This window comes from Lepidochelys olivacea, assembly GCF_965140295.1.
Source record: "Lepidochelys olivacea isolate rLepOli2 genome assembly, chromosome: 12".
Taxonomy (NCBI): domain Eukaryota; kingdom Metazoa; phylum Chordata; order Testudines; family Cheloniidae; genus Lepidochelys; species Lepidochelys olivacea.
In genome coordinates, this window is record NC_140422.1 from 28,268,589 (window position 1) to 28,281,911 (window position 13,323).

The following is a 13,323-nucleotide window of genomic DNA, read 5'->3' on the forward strand; positions in this document are numbered from 1 at the left end:
GATTTGCTAATACCCTTATTAGGACTTGTTTAGTACAAAATCTCCTACGAAAGGGGCCACATCAAAAAAGTCCCAAATAAATAAAAGGTACTTTTGGTTTTTCACGGTTCCCCTGAAGCCTGCCATCTATGTTCTGTTCCCAGTCCCCTCAGGGTTCTCTCTGTCTGTAAGTCTCTCCTCATGGAAGGACCTCCAACTCTCCTCCTGGAGCTGGATTGCAGTTCATTATCCTGGCCCCATTTAATCCACAGGCTCACAGATTTTGGCAGCCTTATGCTGCTGGTGTCTGCTCCCTTTTAACTCAGGGCCATACAGGAGCCGCCTTACTCCTTAAACTGTCCGCAGACACTTGTCCCACTATGCTGGAGAAGGCAGCATTTATGCTGGCCTCTGTTCCTAGCTCATTCTTTATTGGCTGGGTGAGTGGGGAGTGTTGCTCCATCCTCTTGGAAAGTCTCCAGGCCCTTAAAGATACAGCAACAGGGTCCCTTGTAAATGCTACTTCTTGCTGGGACCCCTTTCCTCTCTCCCTCTGTCTTCTCAGACATTGTGTATCAGATCACCCAACATGTTTAAAAGAGCCATGCCAGGTGACGAGGACTGACCAGTAAGCCATACTGCCCTGTCACCGTCAGCAATTGCTTGCTGGCTCTGCTTCTTTGTTTCTGATATTCCCAGGAGACTCAGCACTTTCACATGGTTTTCTACAGAGAAAAAGGCTTTTGGTAGAGCTCAGGTTCCTTTTGTTCGTCATCTTTTTCTTTATCCATTTACTTAAGTATAATTGGTCTTGATTTACAAAGTCAGCACAGTATTTCCACATTTTAGTAGTTCATTCTCATCAACCATAGCAATATAAGGAATATCTTTTCCTGTTCCAATTGCACCTCAGCTAGCTTATTTCCCCCTGTAACTTAACTTTGGCATGAGGTGTCCTCCCCGTGATTCCAATCTGTTTTAGTGTTTTTGCTCCTGCCTCTTAAAGAAAATTTACTGTCTTTCCCTGGGGGTCCTATCTAACAAGCAGAGAGAATAATCCTCCTGAACATTAGGTTTCTGACTTGCTATACCATAACTGGGCAAGCACATTATTACTTTCCTAAGCCCTTTCTCTCTTGTCACTTATCCAGACTAATAGCACAGAAACATGGACATTTACTACCTCCTATGGCGGGACCACCTACTTATCTAATTTTAGGCTTCTAGTGAACAATGGGTATATAAATGGTCATTGATCATTCAGGGCTTTTACCTCTGGTGTTTTTAAAAGCTATATCCATGCAGCTGTTTCTTAAACTCTCTCTCACTGTTTTTTGTCTATTCGTATTCCTCAGGTCTCACACACAGAATATGAGGAGGAGGAGGAGGATAACAGACAGGTTAGCAAGAATAAGACACACATCTGTGTGTGTGAGAGAGAGAGAGAGAAATCAAGTATTACACTGGAGTAACTTACATGTAGCAAGGTAGATCAAATGAAGAGCATCATTCAGTTTAATATATGGAAAACATGGTAAGGGGTAGGTTTCCTGCCCCCACCCAGGAAACCGCCCCCACAGCTCCCAGTGGCAGAGGCAGGCAGAAGAGCTGCCTGGCCACACCTCCACCTAGCAGCTGAGCAGGGGGGATGTCGCTGCTTCTGGGGAGCCTCCAAGGTAAGAGCCACCCAGAGCCTGCCTCACCCAGTCCCGTGCCCCAGTCCCGTGCCCCCTCCCACACCCAAACTCTGCTGCTGGGTTGGGGGCAGGGTCATGGAGCCAGGTAGGGAGCCTGCCGGCTCTGCCAACCCCCCAGCCCTGCAGCAGTGGGGGTTGCACTGCCAGCCCCCCCTCCGGCACCAGTGGGGGTCCCAGGCCGTGCACTGCCAGCCACCTGCCCCCCCACAGCACCCAGGCCACCCTCCCCCAGTACCCACAGGGCCCCCGGGCAGCCCTCCCAAGTTTTAGTCAATGGTATTTTTAGTAAAAGTCATGGACAGGTCACGGACCATGAATTTTTGTTTACAGCCTGTGACCTGTCCGTGACTTTTATTAAAAATACCCATGACTAAAACATAGCCTTACCCATGCATAGGGAACTTGGAGCTGCAGTTAGGGCTCCTATGGGGAGCATGCCCAGCCCGGTTAGGGGTCCTATGGGGAGGGAACTTGGGGCTAGGGTTTGGATTCCTATGGGGGAGGGGTCTTGGCATTAGCATTAGGGTTCCTATGGAGAGGGGATTTGGGGCTCACGTTAGGCTCCTATGGGGAGGAGACTTCGGGCTAGGATTAGGGTTCCCATGAGGAAGGGATTTGGGGCATGGGTTGGGGTACCTAAGGGTAGGGATTTGGGGCTAGAGTTTGGTTTCCTATGGGGAGAGCACCCCACCCTAGATTTAGGGTTCCAATGGGGAATGGGTCTTGACTCTAGGGCTAGGATTCGTATGGGGTGGTTACTTGGGGCTGGGGCTAGGGTTCCTATGTGTAGGGGACTTGGCAATAACATTAGGGTACCTATGGGTAGGGGATTTGGGGCTAGCATTAGGGTTCCTATGAAGAGGGCGCCCTGTGCTAGGTTTTGGGTTCCTATGGGGAGGGTATGTGCGGCTAAGGTTAGGGTACCTATACCGAGGGTACTTGGGGCTAGCATTAGGGTTCGCATAGGTAGGGGTTTTGGTACCAGGGTTAGGATTCCTGTGTAGAGGAGACTAGGGGCTAACATTAGGGTTCCTATGAGGAGGGGAGTATGAGCTAGTGTTAGGGTCCTTATGAGGAGGGGACTTGTGGCTAGGATTTGGGTTCATATGAGGATGGGACTTGGGGCTAGGGTTACAGTACCTATGGGTAAGGGATTTGGGGCTAGGGTTAGGGTTCCTATGGTAGGGCTCCCCACCCCAGAGTCAGGTTACCTATGGGTAGGCTCCCTGGCCTAGGTTTAGGGATTGGATTTCACTACTTATCTCAATACTTTCTCTTTCTTAAATAGGACTGCTGATATCAATTCCCATCTCTCCTGTCAACACATTGTGTGACTCAGCGAAGGTCTCAGTGGCTTTGTTTACTTGTCTCTGAAATAGTCCCAACAATATTTACTTTACTCAGAGAGGTGATCTAAGGTTTATTAATGTTTTAAAAATTCCCAGTGGAGAAGTCCTAACTATTAATAGAAATACCCTATTTGTAATAATCCACCATATTAATAGATACAGTTTCTAGATTCAAAGAAAACAGTAGTTTCCACATAGACACATCCATCTTAATCCCCCAAAGATTGGGATGGTTCATTTCTGAGAGTCCAGCTTGGCCCATTACAAGGAAAGGTGCCATTGCAAACCATTCTGGTGAGGGTCCAATTCAGTTTTGAATCAGGCTTTTCCTTGATTTAGTTTGTGTTTTACTTTGTACCCCTACAGTTTTCAAAACTAAAGGAAGGTATAGAAAACAGCATCTAGGAATATGGAACTGAAGCCTAAAAAATTCTATAGGATAGTTAAGATTGGATTGCTTCCAGTCCTTGTTCTGATATTCCTAAAATGTAGCACAACATCTGAGCATTCCAGGAGCTCTGGAAGACACAGCTTTGAAAACCTTACAAAACTTCTTCTGTTGGGATAGTGTGACTCTACTTACCCCTAACCTTGGGACTATTGTTTAAGGGTTCAGACTGGCCCACACTATTTCTGTCAGCCAGAGTATTTTGTGTTCTCAGAGATACTGTGGCACATTGATTTTTATTTTTTTTTATTTTATTTTTTTTAACCAAGCAGCATTTCACGTCAATGGTCTTAGCTCTTGTAAGCTTTTGTGCAATTTTCTGAAACTTACAAAGATTTACTTCAGTCTACTGTGGTTTGTAAATATGTTAAATGAGGTTCAAGAGCTGTAACAGATGTTCAACCTAATGTCATTGAGAGGTTCTGGAAATTCAGTTTTTGTCATTGTTTCGTGCAAAGTGTTTATTATATTCTATTGAGACTGAAGAAACTAACCCAAAGTCTGTTCAGAATGGAAGGGGATATGGAATACTGATTTTGACAGAGAAATAATGACTGTTCTTTTCATTATTCCACAGTTGGATTTATAAATTGAAACAAAATTATTTTCTCTACTAACAAAATTCAAAGATTAAATTGGGCTGAGGTTTTAAAAAAGGCATTGTTTGTGCTACATAACCAGAAAAATATTGTGTAATTTGTATTGCAAAGTACCACATGTATCTGGGCCCCATTCCTGCAGCTGTTACGCATGTGCAGTGAATGGGGACTATTTGTACAAATAAGGGCTGCATGATTCAGACCCTTATTATGATAAACACATTATAGACTTCTATTTGTGCAAGAATTTTAAAAAATAGTAATGTTGGGGACAACTTACTGTTGTCGACACACATGAAAATTAAGCATCTGATGTTAATCATATTTCTATATTATGATGACTTCAACAGTCATGTACTAACTTTAATTAAAATGATTGTCAGCTAATTTTTGGGCAATAACCCTCCAATTATAGAGGGCATCTGCTACATTAATAGCCCTGGAGACTGCCTGTTTGCTTTAAAGAGTAGGTGCATGTACAATTAAACTTTTGCTATGTTTCACTGTGTTCTCAATAGGAACAGTGACCATTATGCATTACATGGCTTACAAAGCTGTGATAATGAAGCAATTTCGTGCTGAAAACCTGTACATCAAGGAAGCATTAAAGCTCATTAACTTCATTAACTGAGTGCATCTTCCTCAACAAAACCTTTAAGAAAAATTGCACCACAGTGGGAGGATATAATAGTACAAAAGCATGGAGCAATTTGTTTAATAACTGTGACTCCATAGCAAGTAAACATTTTCACACAATTAGTCTATTAGTCTAATAGTTTGCGAAGACAGGATTTTTTTTTCCCAAAGTTTAGCATCTTCATTTTGCATAATTCTTCTTAACATTCAGTGGTGATATGTTGTGTTCCCTTATCATTGGGGGCTTTGTACAGAATCATAGGACGGAAAGGGACCTCAAGGCGTCTTCTAGTCCATTCCCCTTTCATTCAAGCAGGATTAAGTATTATCTAGACCATCCCTGACAGGTGTTTGTCTGCTCTGTTCTTAAAAATCTCCAGTGACAGAGATTCCACAACCTCCCTAGGCAATTTATTCCAGTGCTTAACCATCCTAACAGTTAGGAAGTTTTTTTTTCCCAATATCCAACCTAAACCGCCCATGCTGCAATGTACACCCTTTCCTCCTTGTTCATTCCTCAGAGGTTAAAGAGAACAATTTTTTGTCCCTCCAACTTGTAACAACCTTTTATGTACTTGAAAACTATCATGTCCATCCCCCCCTCATTCTTCTATTCTTTAGTTTTTCCAATCTTCCCTCATAGGCCATGTTTTCTAGACCTTTAATAATTTTTGCTGCTCTTCTTTGGGCTGTCTCAAATTTGTCCACATCTTTTCTGAAATATGGTGCCCAGAACTGGACACAATACTCCAATTGAGGCCTAATCAGTGCAGAATAGAGCAGAAGGAAGCTTATTTTGTCTTGCTTACAACACTCCTGCTAATACATCCCAGAATGATGTTTGATTTTTTTTTTTTTTGCAACCGTGTTATGCTGATGACTCATATCTAGCTTTCAGAGTAGCGGCCATGTTAGTCTGTATCTGCAAAAAGAAGAGGAGTACTTGTGGCACCTTAGAGACTGACAAATTTATTTGAGCATAAGCTTTCATGAGTTACAGCTCATGATCCACTATGATCTCCAGATCACTTTCCACAGTACTCCTTCCTAGGCAGTCATTTCCCATTTTCTATGTGTACAACTGATTGTTCCCTCCTAAGTGAAATACTTTGCATTTGCCCTTATTGAGTTTCATCCTATTTACTTCCGATCCTTTCTCCAGTTTGTCCAGATCATTTTGAAATTTAATCCTATCCTCTAAAGTGCTTGCAACGCCCCCAGTTTATTATCATCCATGAACAAAACAGAATAAGTATGTTGAGTTATCTCAATCGCATGTGATAGGGTGTGGTAAGAAGCACAGAGTTGAACAGCAGCTGTGCAAACCACGAAAGCTGGGCTTCAGTTTCATAGGATTTTTCTGGGAAACAAGGGGTGCGCTTTCAAGGTGAAACAGAAAACATATAGTCTGTAAGGGGCTTTAATCTGCAAAGAATGCTGGATCCAGACCTACAAGGTCAAGTCCTGTCTATTAAGGAGTAGGTGCAAATGCTGGAGCAAATCTTGTTCAATTTACTTATTGAAAAATACCATTAAGGATTAGATTATGCCACCCTTATTCACACTGAATAGCATCTTATTCCTCAGATAGCCCCATTAAGGTAAGACAGAACCATTCTGTATGTGGCCTATCTGTATTTCACACCCTCACACTATGGCCCTGACCTCCCTTTGGGTGGCAACAGCAGGAGCCACTCTCACAAAAGCTTTCTGCTAGGTTCCTAGGGGACCTGCCATCCACTCCTGTTTGGGTAGGCTGTCTCTGTCTCTCCCCTCAACTTCATTGACTACTGCTTTCTGTCTTAAAATAACCTAAGGTGTGTCCTGGAAGACTCAGTCTACACCCCCAGTAGTAATGTTGAGGGTGGGCCCCTTCCAATAATACTCCATCAGAGCTGTGATGGGATTGCAGCAGTGAGGGTCCCCCAGAGTCTTGTGCTGGGATGGTTTTGGTGGGGCCCCTGTCCACCAGAGTTAAGATTAACAGGGCATTTCCCACCTCTTGGAGTTATTGGTTTAGGCTGTCTGCATACTCAGGCAGACATCTGTCACACTCAGGTCATTTTTTCCAAGTTTTTCTTTGAAACCACAAGGGGAAGAAACTTTTTTTTTAAACAGAGGATGAGATTGTGATCTCATCATGTGAGTCCAAGGAGCTGGAGTCCTAAGCATAAGCCTATAACACCTATGATTTAATATATGTCTGAGTCCCATTGAAATGAGTAGGATTCTGGAGGAGATGAGATACGCCCTCTAATGAGGAAAGGTGACCAATTTGGCAGATGCTGTCATATCAATCAAACATTTCTGTCAACCCGTTTTCTAATATAAAGTTGGTAGCACTTACTACTGTTTTCACATACTGTAGGTAGTAAAATTATCCCCTTCTCCCTGCAGCATGCCAGTGCACCATGTTAGAATCATGTTTTCCTGTACTTCGTTTTACTCATCTTTAATATAAGTGAGGTTTATTTAAGCCGTGTTTACCTTTCATATGGAGGATCTAAAAACAGCGACATACTACCAATATTTATTGTGAAGTGTTATCTGCAGTTCTTTTATTAATATTTGCATTTTATCCACATTCCTGAGTAATAAAAGCTGTTAAGGTCATGGTGGATTAGTTAAAATTTAATGTAATTTGATCTTTTATAATGATTGTGTAGTGTAAAGTATTAGTGCTTTGCTTGCTAGTCTAAGAATTCCACACACAGCCCTTAAATATAGATTGAGATATTAAAAACACACATGCAATGAAATAGTGAATATAATGACCCCATTACTTTTCCTAATCCCCAATTTTGTATATAAAGGTTAAAATGTCTCATACTATGAATAACTCAGCTAATATTTATCCCTATCCTAAAACCTTTACTCATGTTGAATAGAACCCTATTTTGAGTAGTCCCATTTCTTTGATTAATTTAAACAGATTTAACGGCACATACTTCCTGCTAGGCATTGTAGCTAGGCTGTGATACTTTCTGCTGTTCATTCTGTCTACTTACAAGGGTATTGACAGCTCTGATACTTCACGCAACACATTTCCATGTGTGTCAATAAGCAACCTTCTGTAGCTCTAGTATCTTCGTGGAGCTGTTATTCATATTAGGGAGGAGATTAAAGGGATAGTCCAGGTTACCAAGAGGTCATTTGGATTTTCTTCATTCTTATGATATTAAGGAGTTTGGGTGTATTGAAGAAGGATGAAATATTTGTTTGTAATAAGCAAAGGGGAAAAAACCCTTAGGAAAATTAACCTTCCCCTAAAATAGTGGGCCAGTTATTCCTCTATAATAGAGCAACTATAGAAGTCACCACGAGTGCCTCTTCTCATTGAGGAGTAAATCTGAACTAGGGCCAAGCAATGTAAAATGGCAAATTTGCAGTGTAGAGTTACCCCCCACCCTTGCCCTCTGTGAGTGATGACAGGTATCAGACTAAGAGCATTCATTCTGTCCACAAGCATGATCATTCATGGAAAGGACAAACAACTTGACATCAGGTTTCAGAGTAGCAGCCGTGTTAGTCTGTATTCGCAAAAAGAAAAGGAGGACTTGTGGCATCTTAGAGACTAACAAATTTATTTGAGCATAAGCTTTCGTGAGCTACAGCTCACTTCATCGGATGCATTCAGTGGAAAATACATCAGTAACAATGTGCCATGTAAAAGCCAAACATCCTGTTCAGTTGGGAAAGGCACCAAGGGAAACTAGAAAGGAAACTAGAAACTATAGCTGGTAGTGATGACTGGGAAGCATACAGTTTCCTTTCTTAACTGCTACTACACAGTATCTGAATACTTAATCTCAGTGCTGTCTGCAGGATAAGAAAAACATCTACTCTTCCCTATCTTCTTATGTCTGAATTGCACTGTTTACCATCCTTTGATTTCTTCTTCAAGCCAAAGATGGTTGATGATTTGCCTGCTGTTGCTCAACCTGTAGCATCTTCCCTGATTTACAGCCAAGAGACTTCTTCAACCAGAAAGCAATTTTTGTTAATTAGTACCACAATGCTTCATAGATGAGAGTTTTTCAGTCTCTTAATTTAGCAAAGTTTATTTTATTTTAACGCCCTTGCAAGCTGCTCTCAATAAAGTTTAGTAATGTTAATAGTAGTGAAGTTATTTACAATTACTGTGATACCATGTTGGTTAAGTCAAGATAACAAAAGAAGACTCAACTTAGGTTCTAGTTGACCTATCTTTACTACTAGCAGTTTTTATTAATGTAATTTATTTTGAGGGCATTTTGAGACATTTCCAAGTAATTGTTCAGATATTTTATACAAAGGTATCCTGAAAGGACTTTTGGGAAACTGGCAGTTTACTATATCATTGCCACCATTTGGAATTACAAACTGTGGCTCACCTGTGCATATATGTTACCTGCTCTAACGTCTCAATAAGTGGCATTTCCTTTTCTTAGCTAATAAACCTTTAATTAGTTTACGATAGAATTGGCTTCCAGCATTGTCTTCGGTGTAAGCTCTAGAGTACCAAAAGATAGAGTAAGTGACTGGTCTCTTGGGCCTGGAAGTAACCTAAATGTAATGTGATTTTTGGTGTAAGTGACCATTTTATCACAAAATCCAGTTTGTCTGGGTGGCAAGAGAAACTGGAGAGTCTAAGGGGTCTGTCTGTGACTCCCTGATAAGATTGGTATAATGATCTAAGAGTTCACACTTGTTGCTGGTTTGGTGAAATCTAATTACAGAATATACCACCAGTTTGGGGTGTCTGCCCTGTTTTCTGGCAGTCTGCACTGAGGTAGGCATTCACAGTTGTGAGCCACTGCAGACAGCATGACAGATATTAGTTGTCTTATCCTTACTACTAACAGCTTTTATTAAGGTACTCTATTTTGAGGGTATTTTTGAGACATTTCTGGGTAATAGTTCAGATGTTTATAGAGATTAGCAGGTAATGAAATCACTTTGGGCAGGGTCTTCTGACACAGGTTACCCCCCTGTATCCTGACAATGTACTGTGTTGACCTTCCATGAAGCTATGCCAATTTATACTAGTTGAAGTGCTGCCCCCCTATTTCCAGATGTGCTCCCACTAAGAGCTATTGCTTTTGCAAATGATTAAAGATGGGCCTTAATGTTCAGATTTGATTTGCATATGCACCCTCCCAGACAGACTGGGCTTGTCATTTCAACCCATTTCTTCAAAGGACATTTTCAGTGGGGACAGTAAAATGGCATTTCCACTGCTGAAATATCATGTCCAGAACTCCTGTTTCTGAGTAGATACTTTCTGGTCCCTGTAGGAAGAAGGGACAAAGCTTAGGACGTGCTGTGATGGACAATAAAATGAGTTCTATAGGCACTAAGGGGCACTGCGCTACAGCTGGGTGAATAACTGATGTTTCAGTGCACAGACAGTTCTGAAAAATAATAAACACAATTGTTTTACTGGAACCAAACCCAAAAATTCAGAAAAAAAATCTGGCAAATTGAAAAAAGGACAAAAAAAGTCATTTATTTTCCAGGCAGTTTTTAACATAAAAGCAAAGGAAATTAAGAACTAGATTCATAAAATGGCTAGAGGGGGAGGAGGTGCTGCCCAGCCTCTAGCTCAGTGGCTTGGATGCTCACATGGGAAACCTGAGTTCAGATTCCTCATTGTTCTTATGTGGAGCAGCAGCATAAACTCAGGTCTCCCATGTAAGTGCCCTAACCTGGGGCTATAGAATCATTCTCACTTTCTCTTTTTGGCCCAATGACTTTTCAAGTGCTTTTAGAAATTCCCCTAGAAATCTATCTGCATATTTAGGCACTGAAACACCTTTAAAAATCTGGCCACCGTTCTTAATTACATGGTCATATATTATTTTTATCTATAGCACGTTTAATGTTGGACTTTTTAATGCAGGTTTATAGTTTCAAAGCAAACTTTACAAAAACAACAAAAATTCCAACATGCAGAATTATATCGATACCCATGTGGTTCGTTAGCAAAACTGGAACTTGTAGGCCCAGAGCATAAACCTCTGCCACTTGACCTAATGAAGTAACTTAGATGGCAACCTACAACTGGTATACATGGACCAGCATTAGAGAGGGATGCAACACACACTTTGCTGTTATAGGTTTCACAGAAATCTGAGGACAGCAGAGGAATGCTGAGACTCAGGAATCTTAAGTTCCTGTACAGATTCTGGAGAGGATAGTGCATTAGAGGCCACAGATCCTTCTGCCTCTGTTCCCCCACACAGGGCCATCACTAGAGGGGTGCGGAACCCGGGGTGGAAGTGATGTCATTTCCAGGACTGACCTTGCTGGGGGCAGGTAGGGGAGGCTGCTGGAGGCAGTACCTCCCCAAACAGCCAGGTGTGGCCCCACCCACACCTCTCTTTCTCCCCCACCGCCCTTGGGCTCTGCTTCAGCAGCACCATTGGGATCCAGGGGGCTGGTGCCACACCGCTCACCTTCCCAGGGCTGGGGAGGCTATGGCAGCACTATGCGCTCTCCTTCCAGCACTTCAGGGCTGGGGAAGCTGCAGTGGTGCTCTCGCACACCACCCTCCCGGCACACTCTCCTTCAGGTGGAAGGGGCAGACCTGGGGGTAGTTTCCCCCAGCCAGTGGTTCCTCTGCCACCCATGCAGTGCCAGCCAATTGCACCGGCCCGCGGGGCCCCCAAAGTGCAGGGCCTGGAGCAGTCACCCCAATTCACCATCTTCTAGGGATGGTTCTGTCCCCACAAACCTGATTCCTTCTGCCCTATCCCCTCCCATCTGTCCTAATCTTGTCTCCAGTTCCCCATCCCAGATTCTCATCTCAGTCCCACCTGAGTCTCCACCCTTCTTGCCCAGCCAGTCCCAGTCTTCCACCCCCAGGTTACTCATCTGATCTCAGAACCCCCTCCCACTGTGCTCCGTTCCATCCTGCTCCACACAGTTCCTTATCTGATCTATCTCCCCCTTTCCCCTCCCTCCCTGCTTACTGGCTCCTTGTCCAATCTCAGTCTTATTCTCCCAAGAACTCCCAATATCTGTGTCTCCCTGACAGACTACTTGTACCAATCTTCTACTCCTACATCCCTCACCCCAAGTCCAGATTTTGTCTCTTCTGCATTTGTCAGGAGGTGTTCTCCTCCATGCTGCTGGAGAGTACTGAGAACACAGGAGAGACAGTCTCCATAGCTCTCCATTATGGTGCCTGGTGCAGCAGAGATCCACAGCCACCATGAAAAGCAACTTCAGGACAAGTCCTGCTCATCTCCTGAAGCCCTGGGATGGAGCATGCTGAGTGAATCTCATGCACCGCTACAGACTAGGGACTGAATGGATAGGCAGCATTTCTGCAGAAAAGGACCTAGGGGTTACAGTGGACGAGAAGCTGGATATGAGTCAACAGTGTGCCCTTGTTGCCAAGACGGCCAATGGTATTTTGGGCTGTATAAGTAGACACATTGCCAGCAGATCGAGGGACGTGATCATTCTCCTGTATTTGACATTGATGAGGCCTCATCTGGAGTACTGTGTCCAGTTTTGGGCCCCACACTAGAAGAAGGATGTGAAAAAATTGGAAAGCGTCCAGCAGAGGGCAACAAAAATGATTAGGGGACTGGGACACATGACTTATGAGGAGAGGCTGAGGGAACTGGGATTTTTAGTTTGCAGAAGAAAAGAATGAGGGGGGATTTGATAGCTGCTTTCAACTACCTGAAAGGGGGTTCCAAAGAGGATGGATCTAGACTGTTCTCAGTGGTAGCAGATGACAGAACAAGGAGTAATGGTCTCAAGTTGCAGCGGGAGAGGTTTAGGTTGGATATTAGGACAAACTTTTTCACTAGAAGGGTGGTGAAGCACTGGAATGCGTTACCTAGGGAGGTGGTGGAATCTCCTTCCTTAGAAGTTTTTAAAGTCAGGCTTGACAAAGCCCTGGCTGGGATGATTTAATTGGGGATTGGTCCTGCTTTGAGCAGGGGGTTGGACTAGATGACCTCCTGAGGTCCCTTCCAACCCTGATATTCTCTGATTCTGTGCATGCACACTCTGGACAGCACAGAGGAGCTGTGAGGGGCTGGAGCATGCTCAGTGCAGGTAGACCCTTCAGAGAACTTAGCTGCCAAATGCTCCATCTATACTGAGCATGTGAAAACTGCAATCTTTTATGCTTATAACTTGGCCAAATTTGGGTGCTTGCTGATGGGAATAGCAAAATGCACATCCCTGACACCAAGGTGACGCCTCTTTCTTTCCTGCCAGATTTCAAGTTCCTGCTCCAAAGCATTGAGCAGCTCTAGTGTCTCCATGAAATGTCTATATGAATGTTTTTAATGTGGACAAAACACATTTCCCCCCCCTAATCTTGAAACAGCTGCACCATTTTTGCTGAAACTTTAACCAAAACTGTAGCCTGAGACAGACATTCATCATATCAAATAATATCCCAAATAGCTAAAGTCTGGCAAAGTGACTTGTAATTGGAAGCAGGGTGCTATAAAGGAAAATGCTGGGAAAGCTGACCTCTAGGAGGCACAATCAGCTCCACCTACAATTATATTATTTTCAGTAAAATGTTGATATTAAAATAGCATGTAATTGCATACTGTCTTGCTGACGTTTGCTGCAAATTAGTTCATGTCTCCAGCGAACCACTA